Below are 11,963 nucleotides of genomic sequence, written 5' to 3' on the forward strand. Positions count from 1 at the left end.
ATCACAATACTTGGGTGCCGATTCGATATGTATTGCGATTTTTAAGTATTGCAATTTGATATTAAGATTTATTTAATTTCATTTACTTTTTGGTTATTTGAATATACGCCGTTGGTTTTATTAGTTTCATCTGCAGCTCATTGTGCACATTTCCAGTGTTTTGTTGCGTCTCAAGTTTTCCGTCCATTCATACGTTTTTTAGACCGCCTACACATGATCAGGGTCCTGGGGGTCATGGGGATTTCCCAGCAAGCACTGGGCCCCCCGTCTATATCACATGTCTGATACCAACCGATTCACACCTACAGGTTGTTCTCTACTTAGAGTTCCCAACTCGTATCAACAAGTGTTCAACCACACACACCTCTGTCCATTCATACAGAAACTATGTCAACCGTTCTTCTTCTTCTCACTTTCAAACCTCCAACTTCAAAACTGTCCTGAAGCAGTTTCTTAAACTACGGCTCTAGACCCAAACTGGGTCACAGGTCTGTTACTGGAAGGTCTGAACACACCAGACAGCAGGTTCCTATTATAACATGTTTCTATTCACTTGAGTGGGCTGATGACCATAAAACCACAATATTTACTTCAGTAATCACATTTATCCTGCTGTATTATATATGTTTGAACTTGTATTGGTGTAATTAAAATGTATTAAGAGTTAATGTAATCAGAAACCTATTTAGTGATGTGTCTATGTCTGTAGTGAGATCACAGTTTTGACTTTTAGACTGGACAAAAAATCACTAACAACCACTAACATCTGGCTTTAGTCTTGAGTGGGAAAGTTTACAATCGACATTCATTCCTGGGACCCGTGTTGAGGTGAATATACAATAAATAAAATCAACAGGGATTTGAACGATAATTATATTTATTAATGTGCAAAACATAAAATGAATATGCTCTTCTCAACAATGACGACAGTCATTTTACCTCGCTGATCATCAAAATACACTTCATTCAAACTCAACAGAAACAAAATAAAATGCATCAACACCGTCTTAGTTAGTCTTTCCACTGTTCCAACAATCACCAACTCCGATTGGGTCAAAATGATTAATTCACAGAGTTGGATGTGAAAAGAAACAGACAATATATGCGCCCCTCAAAGCCACCAGACTCCATTGACAGAAACAGCAATTTCACCTCGCTGATTGTCGTAAAACACTCTTCATTCAAACTCAACAGAAACAAAATAAAATGCATCTAAACCGTCTTTATTAGTCTCCACTGTTCCAACAATCACCAACTCTGGTTTGGTTGAAATAAACCCTTAATTCACCAAGTCAGATGTGAAAAGAATCAGCTGTTATACTCACTCCTCAAAGCCACAAGACTCCATTAACAGAAACAGTAAATTTACCTAAAATACATTTAATTCAAACACGATAAAAACAAAATAAAACTCATCAAAACCGTATTTTTTTAGTCTTTCTACTGTTCCAACAATCACCAACTCTGGTTTGAGAGTTTGAAAGAAAGACTGAATAAGTAGTTAGTAGTTTTTTTATTTTTCAGTTTAAGTTTTAGTCAGACATCGGATGTATCCATTCACCCCTCTGCACAGCTCTGGCTGTTTGTTATGCTCACCACTAAAAACCCCATCATAAACCCTGTTGAGCATCTACATGACAAAGAAAGACGAAATCTGTCCATCTTAAAGGGGGACTCCCTCCAATTGTTCACATCACAGTCAGATTAATAGTCGCGGGGAATCGTCGGTGGTTCTGGAGGAGGTTTTTCTGAGGAAATGACTTTGATTGAGTTTCTAGATTTGGCCTTGGAAACTACACATTTATAACAGAAAGCGTGTTTACTGACTGAAGGTGTAGAGTTTGAAACATGTGGGTGTTTATCAGTTCAGGGAGGGGCTGATGAAAATATGTTAGCACATTGCATTATGGGAACTGTAAGACCCAGTGTGGGGTTTTTGGAGTTCGACCCGTACTAGAGACCAAAAGTCTTTGCTGGACATAAAGACAACGGAGTAGAAGCGCTGTTGGGTTTAGTGGTAATCACATCCAGGTGCTGTCTGGATCCTTCAGGTGCTTATTCAGTCTTGTGAAGGGATCATTGCATGGGTGGATTTTAAGGTATAAAATTAAAAAATAATCCAAGGCACACTCTGGAATTTGTGCAAAATTAAAATGCCTTTAATTTACATTTTATATATTTATAATAATTTACAATTGTTTCAATTATTTTTTCTCCCGGAATCCGGGAAAACATAACTGAGAACGCAGTTTAGTTGTACGGGAACGTAACTTTATAGGAGCCGGGGGGGAGTTGTGTTGGGCCAAACTTTTATAGGAACTATTTAATCACGGCTATTAAATAAATCAAATACCACCTGACAAAGGATTTTCCAAATCATAAAGAAATGACATGCTACCTGCAATCCACCACAGTGTATATGTATGCCTGGCATTGCGCAAGAGATGCCTGCACAGAACGCATAGCGCACAGCCGCAGGAGTATAAATCAAGCATCAGACTCCTGTTTATTTCCAATGACCCTGCATGTTTGCTGTAGATACAGTTTACAGGGAAATTGCTGGTTGCTGCCTTCTGGGTTTAAATGTCACCTACTGAAAATATACAAACTGAAAGATCATTTAAATGGAAATAAATGGAGCTGAACACCTACAAAATCCCAGCGGAGGAACAGTTTAACCTCTGTGGGCCATCCATCAGTCTCCTGTAAACATCTCTGTGCTCGGCGGTCCGTCTGCACGCGCTGAGGAGACCGCTGATTGTTCATTCTCTCCGTCTTTCAGCAGCAAGGATGAAAAAAGGAGCTGAAAAAACCCAACTCAGTCTTGAACTGACAGTGTGTGGTTTTCTTCACTCGGTCTGTGAGTCACTGAATGAGCCCGACAGGCCTGAAAACACAGCGGGGGACTTTCTCTGTACACTCACAGTGTGCAAGGACAGTCGATGTGGGTGTGTGTGGTGAAGCGTTTAGAAACAGATGAAGGGTGTGTGTGTCGGTGTGTTTTCTGGTCCACCGGGTTTCAGTCGTCCTCGGTGGAAGCCCACTAAGTTCTGTACAGCACCTCCAACGTCATCACCTCACCGGCCTGTCAAGTTTCCCTCATAACAATTTCGATCAACAGATCAGCTTCAGATGATTATCAGTTCAGTTTTACCAGACCAAATGCTCGTCCGGGGGCAGAAATACTGTAAACTCATTGGTCCAGGTAATCCTCAGTGGGCGGGGCCAAAGTACTAGAGACTGAAACTTAGAAAAAGAAGCTTTAATGTCTGAATAAACCTTTAGGGGCCGTGTCCACCAAAGTGTTTTTTTCCAGCTGAAAACGTCAGGCGCGCTTCTGAAAACGGAGCGTTTCCAAGCTCTTTGGAGGCGCACCGTTTTTTTTAGCTGAGACGCTTTGGTTGTGTGGCAGCAATTACACAGAATATCCACGGAGGTTAGGGGTGGGCCATACAGCAAAATTTGGTTTCAATCCGATACCAAATAATACATGGCCAGAATCACCGATACCGATACGATACTTTTTATTATTAAAGCTGAAGTAGGCGAGATTGGAGCAAATATGATTGTGTCCTCTGGTGCTCCTAACGGGGTCTGCAAGATTTCACAGACCGGAGGAAAACAACCAATCAGAGCTAATCTGGAGTCTGCTGTCCAGCTGCCGTCTATGAGAGCCATGAGTCAATCACTTGTGAACTCCGAGCAAACGGTCAAACTAGGCAGCGCTGATCAAATATGAATCAATATTATGTTACGTTGATGCCTATTTCTCTCCTCAGATGTTTTCAGAAACATCTTGTAGTGTACTGTTTAGCTGTAAAATGAGAAAGTTTGTGACCGAGCAGCCATGTTGAGATCAGTTGAGGAAATACCAAGCACCGCCCACCAGCCGGAGCACAGCCAATAGGAACGTTTTCTCTCTCTGAAATGACCTGTGATTGGTCAAAGTCTCCCGTCGGGCTAGATGTCCTAAAGCCTGAAAACAGAGCCATGATGAGGTGCAGAAGTCTAGTTATCTCTCAGAACACTTGAATTACAACATGCTGAAAGGTTATTATGGAATTTTTGCCCAATGATGCCAAAAAATTGTTGCCTACTGTTGCCTATTAATTATCACATGCATGTTAAAAAACAGGACACTTTTTAAAGGTAAACAACAAAATTATTATTATTGTAAAATTGAATGTTCAAACATCAAAAGTATTTTTTTCTATAAACAAAGAGCAAACATTTATTTGTTGAGAATAATTAATGTTTTAAAATGTTTTTAGTGCAAATAACTGTGAAAAACACACAAACTACCCTAAACCATCACTCACAGCTGTGAAATAGCTCCAAACATGCTCCTCTTTCTTCAGCTGTCATGAGTCTGTCGGAGTAACTAGGCTCTGGGTGCACAACGCATTTGTTGTTTGAATGCACACCAGAAAATTTTAAATTTTTCACCAGTCCTGATACATGTGCCAACTTTGGTCAGTTTCCGTGCACCTTTAGCTCCTCAAAAATGCGATTAATTCGCATAAATAATAATAATAAACACTAAAGTTTCAATAGGGTCCTCGTGGCCCGACGTTGTCGATGCTCGGGCCCTAACAATAGATAGATAACATAACATCCTCCAGTCACATGTCGGTAAAAAGTGACAGTGGCGAGCGCAACTTTTTACCCGGCAACCAGAAATAAATGCCAAACATGCAGCTCTCAGCGTAGAACAGACGCTCGTCATGCCGCTGGCATAAATACGCGGCGCTCACATTGCAAAGAATTTCAAAAATACGCCGGCCTTAGGAAAAAATGCTTTGGTGGACACAACCCTTCAGTTAGACGTGTGTACTTTGAACTGTTAACTTGTGCACTCCAATAAACTTGAACTTGACTGAGTGCCTTCGAGCAAAGTGCTGAACCTTCTCCCAGCTGCCTCAAGTTCTCAGCTGACCTCTGAGTCCTCTGAGAAAGGGTGAGTGTAAAAAGTCAAGTTCAGTCTCCTGTGCACGGCGGCAATAAAGCTTTTTATCTCTTTTTCTAACACTTAAAGTTAAAAAGTACAGATATAATAAAGAATCAGCACTTCATGTGCTTCAATAAGAAATTTCAGTGAATATAATTATTTGGTCTCTACAGAGATTTTGAAAACACAATTCAATGACACATTAACAGCCTGTTTAATGAAAGCTGATGAACTCAGTATTGAACGTCGGGTTAATAAGGTTATATATTCCTTTTCCCTGTTGAGAGTTAAACTGTTTCAGGCTGAACAGATGCATGTCGACAACAGTTGCTGATGCGGAAACACACTCTCATTGTCATCAAATAGGATTTAGAATGATAATAATAATAGGATTTAAAGAAGCATTTAGGCAGATTATCCTGTTTTCTCTTTCTGTGAAGTGATAATAACCCTTCACTTTCCGCTGGACGTCAGCAGATGGACCTTTTTTTCTAAAACAACAGAAGCAGCTGCTGGTTTGAATAAAGTTTCGATGATTTTATCTCAGAATAAAAACACAGAACAAATCCTTTAAAATCCTTCCTGCGTTGCTTTGTTTTGCCAGGATGTTGTTCTGTCTCTTTTAGAAAATCTGTTTTAAATACAGTTTATTGGCAGATGGTTCAGTTGCAGCAATATGGCAATTTAAACACACACACACACACTCACACACACACACACACACATTGTCTTTCTGTGATGACTCAACACACACTTTCATTTTCTTCTCAAACACCCCCGTGCCCTGGAAACACCTCCAGTCTCTACAAACCTCAATAACTGAAGTTATTTTTATCGTCAGAGCTCTTTGTGCATCAGTAACGTCCTCCTATTTCACCAGAAATGCCCAAAAAATGAGACAAATCTTCAGTTTTACATGCCAGTAAATTAAAGTCTGGAGGATCCATGGGTGAGTTAGAGAAGCAATGTTCATCATCCTAATAAACGCTTTAATATTTCTTTTCATGAGTGATTATTTATCCATCTGCTATGATTCTGCACCGTTTTGTGTTTTTTTTACTTAACTAGTTTGTTATGTTAACAAAAAGCGTCTTTGAGTTTCTAAAAAGATGCTCTATAAATAAAATATTACTGTGTGACAAAGTCTAAAGCTGTCCTACAGCATTTTTTTGTAGCTTACACCTTTTTGTCAAAGTTCTTCTTCTGTGAATTGAGCTTAGGTGTCATTTCTGGCTCGTATTTGGTAAATGTATTTTTAGTATTGTGTGAATTACTTTCGCTACGTGCCGTACGGTCTTCGTATAACCACAGTGAGAGCAATCTACACCTGCCGCCTACTCTGTTTTGTAGTTTTCATGAGCAGAATTCGGAGGTGCGACCAAAGGAGGCAGAGTGTCCAGTATGGTGACTTCTTCTTTGCTGATTATATTTGAGGTTCATGCTGGCAAACCGCAACCTCCAACCTAACCCCAACTATACTTTAACCACAGCGCTGTCAAATCAGAAAACTATTGATTTTTTAAACTGGTTTTGGAAGGTTTGCACGTAAAGGCGTATAAATGCCACGATAATACGCAAGGCGTTTAGCGTGCAATAAGTACGCCTTTCTTGATTTCCACGTGTCATTTGTAGGCCATGTGTCCTGTACTGACTGCAGTGTAAACGTATCTTCTTATAAATTCTATGGTAAGAGTTGGGGAGGTGGACGGTCCCAACAAACACAAGACCTTGAACCAGGAGACGTCACAAAGTCACGTGACATTTGTCACATGTTTTTTATTGATATTTGTGACGTGTTTTCCGTAGTTGTGTTACGTTGTTTCCGTACATGTTGTACTTAGTTTACATACTTATTTTAAGCCCAACCGTGATTTTCTTGCCTGAACCTAACTGCGTAAGTTTGCGTGGCGTGCAAATGAAATGCGAAAAGGCTAAAATGCGTACTAATGACACGCGGAATGTCCGTGTGATGTCGTGTTATTTATGTGCCTTCTCGTGGGATTGGACCGGGTTGGACAAACAATGTCATCCTGCCTAAAACGTATTTGTCGTTCTGGAGGGCGTAAACAAGCATCGTATTTTGTTATTTAATTTGCCAACCCGGCCTCACGGGTTGGCCGCTTTTCGCATGTCACATAAATGTTTGTGGTTATCTTCAGGCAACAAAACAACTTAGTTAGGTTATGGAAAAATGTCATGGTTGGGCTTAAAATAAATACGTAAACTAAGTAAAATACGTACGAAAACAACGTAACAAAACTACAGAAACCACGTCACAAACATCACACAATAACATGTGACAATCGTTTGTTAGTGGATGCCTTTATATGCATTTATAATGAAACAGGTGTCGACCCACTGGGAGATTGATTTCACTTACTTTAAGAAGATTAAATTATAGGATGCAATAACAGACAACATGAAAAGATCATTTTAGTGTTTATGATTCTTTGCTGACTGTAAGAGGATCAGTTAGATGTCTCCAGTGAATACTTACAGTGGTTAAAATGATCTCTGACGTACAGCAAAAAGTCCATATTCTAATTGTATATATCAAATCTCACAATGGCGCTATTTATAGAAACATTACTCTACATTTACTACGGTTGGTAGATTAGTACGCTACATTTCTTGGCCGCTGATCAGACAGATTGACAGTAAACAACAATAATGGCGGGGGGGGGGGGGGGGTGTGGGGGGGGGTTAAAGGGGATCTTTCATGCTGTGACATCACACAACCACAACTCTTTTCTGCTAAACACCCACTTCCTCATCTGCATGCTTTTCATAGGTTCAAGTTTGGGTTTTTTTTCAGTGACATTTTCCCCCTACCTGAGCATTGGAGCGTAATTAAGTCCCGCCCACACAGGAGGGGAAAACAATTCATCGCTCTCCATCCACTTTGTATTGTGTGAATGATTTCAACTGACGTGGGTCTGAGTCCAATATCCAGTTTCAGAGTGTGGTGCTTGGTGAAGTTTCATGGTTGGAGATTGTGTTGAATGCTGAGCTGAAATCAACAATCAGCATTCTGATGTAGAGTTTGTTATTGACAATATGATTGGAGACGCAACGTATTCTCGTGATATTTTAGGAAAAGTTTAATTTTTTGTGCGTTTTCCTACGATTGTCCAGCAACACGTGTCAATTTGCGCTTCTTACGTGCATACAGTCTTTTCAAAATAAACTTCCATCTTCACAGGAAACAACTTCCTCAGGTTTAGACAACAAAACTACTTAGTTAGGTTTAGGAAAAGATGGTGGTTTGGCTTAAAATAACTCCGGAAGTGATGTAACTTAAGTACGGAAACTACGTGACAAATAAATAAACGGTGACTTCTGGTTTCACACGGGACATGAGCGCTGGTGTCCTGAGCGACCCACCCATCCATCCCGACCTCCGCCCTTCCTGGTTTACAATTGCGTGAATTACACAGTGCATTACTTTTCGTCGGTACGAACGGTGTACGAGACCAGGGATGTTATCGGGCCCAGCAGCTTTACTCAACCACAGAAAATGTTTGTCACCTCAGATTTGGAAAAAAAAAAAATGACTGCACTTGAGTGATATTTATACTAAAGGGAGGAGGAGGTGAGAGAATGAACACAGGAAACCACAAACAGCAGCATACCTGTTGATGAGCAAGAGAGGGCATTACGGGTCACAAGGAAATATATGCAGATATATGTTTGACATTGTATTCTTATATTTACCTTTCAGGTTCAGGCTCTGTTAAATTCACCTTCAAAATACAACACAAAATGACCGCCGGTATGAGCCCACAGAGTTTCCCCCCTAACTGCCTGACCCCTAGTCTTCATGCGGCTTGTGGTGGGTATTTACTCACTACAAGCCAGCGTGACCTGCAAGCAGGCAACACCGCAAAGCACACGGACGTGCTCCCGAGACAACCGCCCGAAAGCAGTTGACACTAACCGCGCTGCCACAACACTAACACAAAGAGATGACGCAACCCAAAGGGGAAGCGCCGCTTAAGCCTGTCCGGGGAACCTCCAAACACAGAGCACAGAGTAAAGGGGTGGCAACACTTACCTTCTCTTTGGACCAAAATACAACACAAAGAAGGAGGAAAAATACGCGTCCACAGATGATAGCACAAACACACAATGTGTCTTTCCCACAATCCATGCACAACGCAGTGGGAACAAGCGCGGACCAGGCTGCAATCAGTTGATCCGTGCGTAATCCAAACCGCGTGGCAAACAAATCCAGCAGAACAGCCTAATTTACGAATGAACATATCAAAAATCAAGTTAACTACTAACCATAAATTAACCCAGACCGGACGAGCCCCCAATTTGTCACAACCTAGCTCTCAGGGCCATGACAAATAGGGAGACACATCGTGGTAACGATTGAATCAATTCATTTATTTAACAAAAAAAGAGTAAATTGTGCAGAAAAAAGGATCAAAAAGGTATGGAGTGTGAATATCAGTAGTATCAGTAGTGTAAGGTGTGCATGGATGGTGTAAATGGTGTGTGCGAGTTGTAAAATGTATAAAACAAGCAGAAGATTAACCAATGAGAACCTACGGCTGCTACATGGCCGACGATGGCATCTGCGAGGAAACAAAGAGAGAGAGATAATGAGTCATCAAGCCTCAGTTTTAAAGGTTTTGAACACCGGGCCCAGGTGTTCCCAGAGGGCCATGATTGCAGGTTAACAGAAACCCTATTAGCGACAGCAGGGATCGCCACAAAACCTATCCCGGGCAACAGCAAACGCTCAGAGAAAGTGCGACGGGAGTATGGGGATGTAGTTTAAAGAGCTTAAAAGTACTGTAGTAGTAGTAGTAGTATTAGTTTGAGAGCTTAAAGAATTCCTGTCCCATGTTCACAGCGTTCATTGTCACTCTCACTGTACAAACGTAGTAGTTTAAAGCCCAACCATGTAGTTCTTTCCTAAACCTAACTATAGTGGTTTTGAAGCCAAAAATAGCGTGACACCAAGGGGCGTTATGTGACGAGTTGGGATGAGAACGTGTTGGTTGCTGTGATGTCAGGTGTGTTTATGTCGGCGAACTCGGGCTGGATAAATCTTGTCCAAGTTTCTGACTTGAATGACAAAAAAAATGGTAAAATGGTATTATTACGTTTTTACAACTATGCGATGCGTATCACTTTCCATGGTTCCGATACGATTCAAGGACAATATTTGGCTCATCTAGAGCGATGCGATACGATTCAAAGACTTGAAATCGATACACAAATTCAATCAGTGTGACTGTGAAATAAAAAGCTGATACTGGACAGTCGTGTAAGGGAGTCAGGGACCTTTTCGTACAGTGCAGGAATGCTCTGTTCCGAGAAGTGTGGACGGCGAGGTATGTGGTACCTTGGCTCTAAGGTTTGGATCATTTCACGGAACCCAGGACTTTCAACCACACTGTATGCTCGCATATCTGCACAGATAAACCTGGAAATGGGTGCTGTAATGTCTTTACCCCCAGGTGAGTTTTGGCCTAATGTCTTACCAAAAAATGTTGGCGAGGCTTGGAACTTTTGCAGAGCTATAGCCGGCACTGCCGGTGCTGCGGGAGCGCTGCTAGAGTTACCTGGTCGTTTGGTGTCAGCAATCCCATGGCATCTCAGTAGGTGCGTGGACAGATTGGTCGTGTTGCTGTTGTATTTTATCTGACCTTTACATATTCTGCAAACAGCGAGCGATTCATCCAGGACATCTATCTTTTTTGCAAAAGCCAAAATGTTTCCACACGCTAGACCTCGAACAGAAAATCTCTCTCTCGTCTGGCTCTTGCTCGCCATCAGCCTGCTTCGTTTTGTTGTCGTCTTTCTGAGATTGGCGCTGCTGGCGCAAGGGAGAGTGAACCGGAGTAACATTTCTTTACTATTAAAAGTGCTAAAAATACGTCCATATAACGTTTGTCGTGCTTAAATACAAGGTGCAAATTCTTAGTATCGATACAATCGATTATTTACTTTGCAAATTGATTTTATATCGATCTACGTCCCCCGTGAAGGACAACTTTGCAGAGTACCTATCGATGTAGTTGGATCGTAGGAATATAAATCGATGTAGTAGATGAATGTTAGACCCCTAGTCAGTATATATTTTATTAGCCAACAAGTAACAAGCTTTTTTAGTGTTTCATTTGAATTTTAACTGGTGAAGAAGCAGCTTTTTCTCTCTTTCTAAAGTGATTAAGTTGAATACTGAGACAGGAAGGTTTGGTTGTAAAAAAAAAAGAAAGGATTAATTAAGCAGCAGTGTTCCCAGTTTAAATCCAGTTCTCCCATTCACTCCCACACAAAGACACTAAGAGATGCTGCTGTGTGCTTATGGTGTTCATTAACTTACCTTTTAACAGACTCTCTCTAACAAATATAGATGGTTTCCTGGTGTAGCCTGGTTTAGTATTCAGTGACTCATTCCTCTACAACGGAAACACTTTGTCTAACCGACGCTGATACCGCTATCTTCAGAAGTGTGAGCGCTCCGTCATTCAGAAACTATGAAGTATGAAATGCTCTTGACTCAAAGTCACTATTAAAACCGGGACCTGAAAGCACCCAAAGACAGAGTGTAGATCTCAATGCACTTTTGCTTTTGTTCCTCACACTGTACCTCCACCACAGGCTCAGATACAATCATGACATTATCTAATTTTCACTCAGGGAAATCAGGCAAAACTAAACGTGTCCTTAAAAAAAACTGAGGATAATAAATGCAGCCCGGACTTGTGGAAATGTTTGTTAATGAGCAAAATTAGGGTCTAGCTGATCGTAAATGATGATATTAACTGAACAAACCAAATGGATCAAAGCGTTGTGAAGTAAGGTAGATGATGTGGACGCTTGTCTTCATGCAAAGTGCTTGCTCTTCATTCGGTGCACCATAAATACCCTCTTGAATGGGAAGCGGAGGTTAATGGTGACTCTTTTTTTCCTGTGAGGCTGAAAGCAGCTGCTGAAGCTCTTTGTGTGTTTGAGTCATTACGTCTCCCAGAATGAGCAGAGTCACAAAGTGACT

The sequence above is a fragment of the Sebastes umbrosus genome, chromosome 1 (genome assembly GCF_015220745.1).
Source record: "Sebastes umbrosus isolate fSebUmb1 chromosome 1, fSebUmb1.pri, whole genome shotgun sequence".
Classification (NCBI taxonomy): domain Eukaryota; kingdom Metazoa; phylum Chordata; class Actinopteri; order Perciformes; family Sebastidae; genus Sebastes; species Sebastes umbrosus.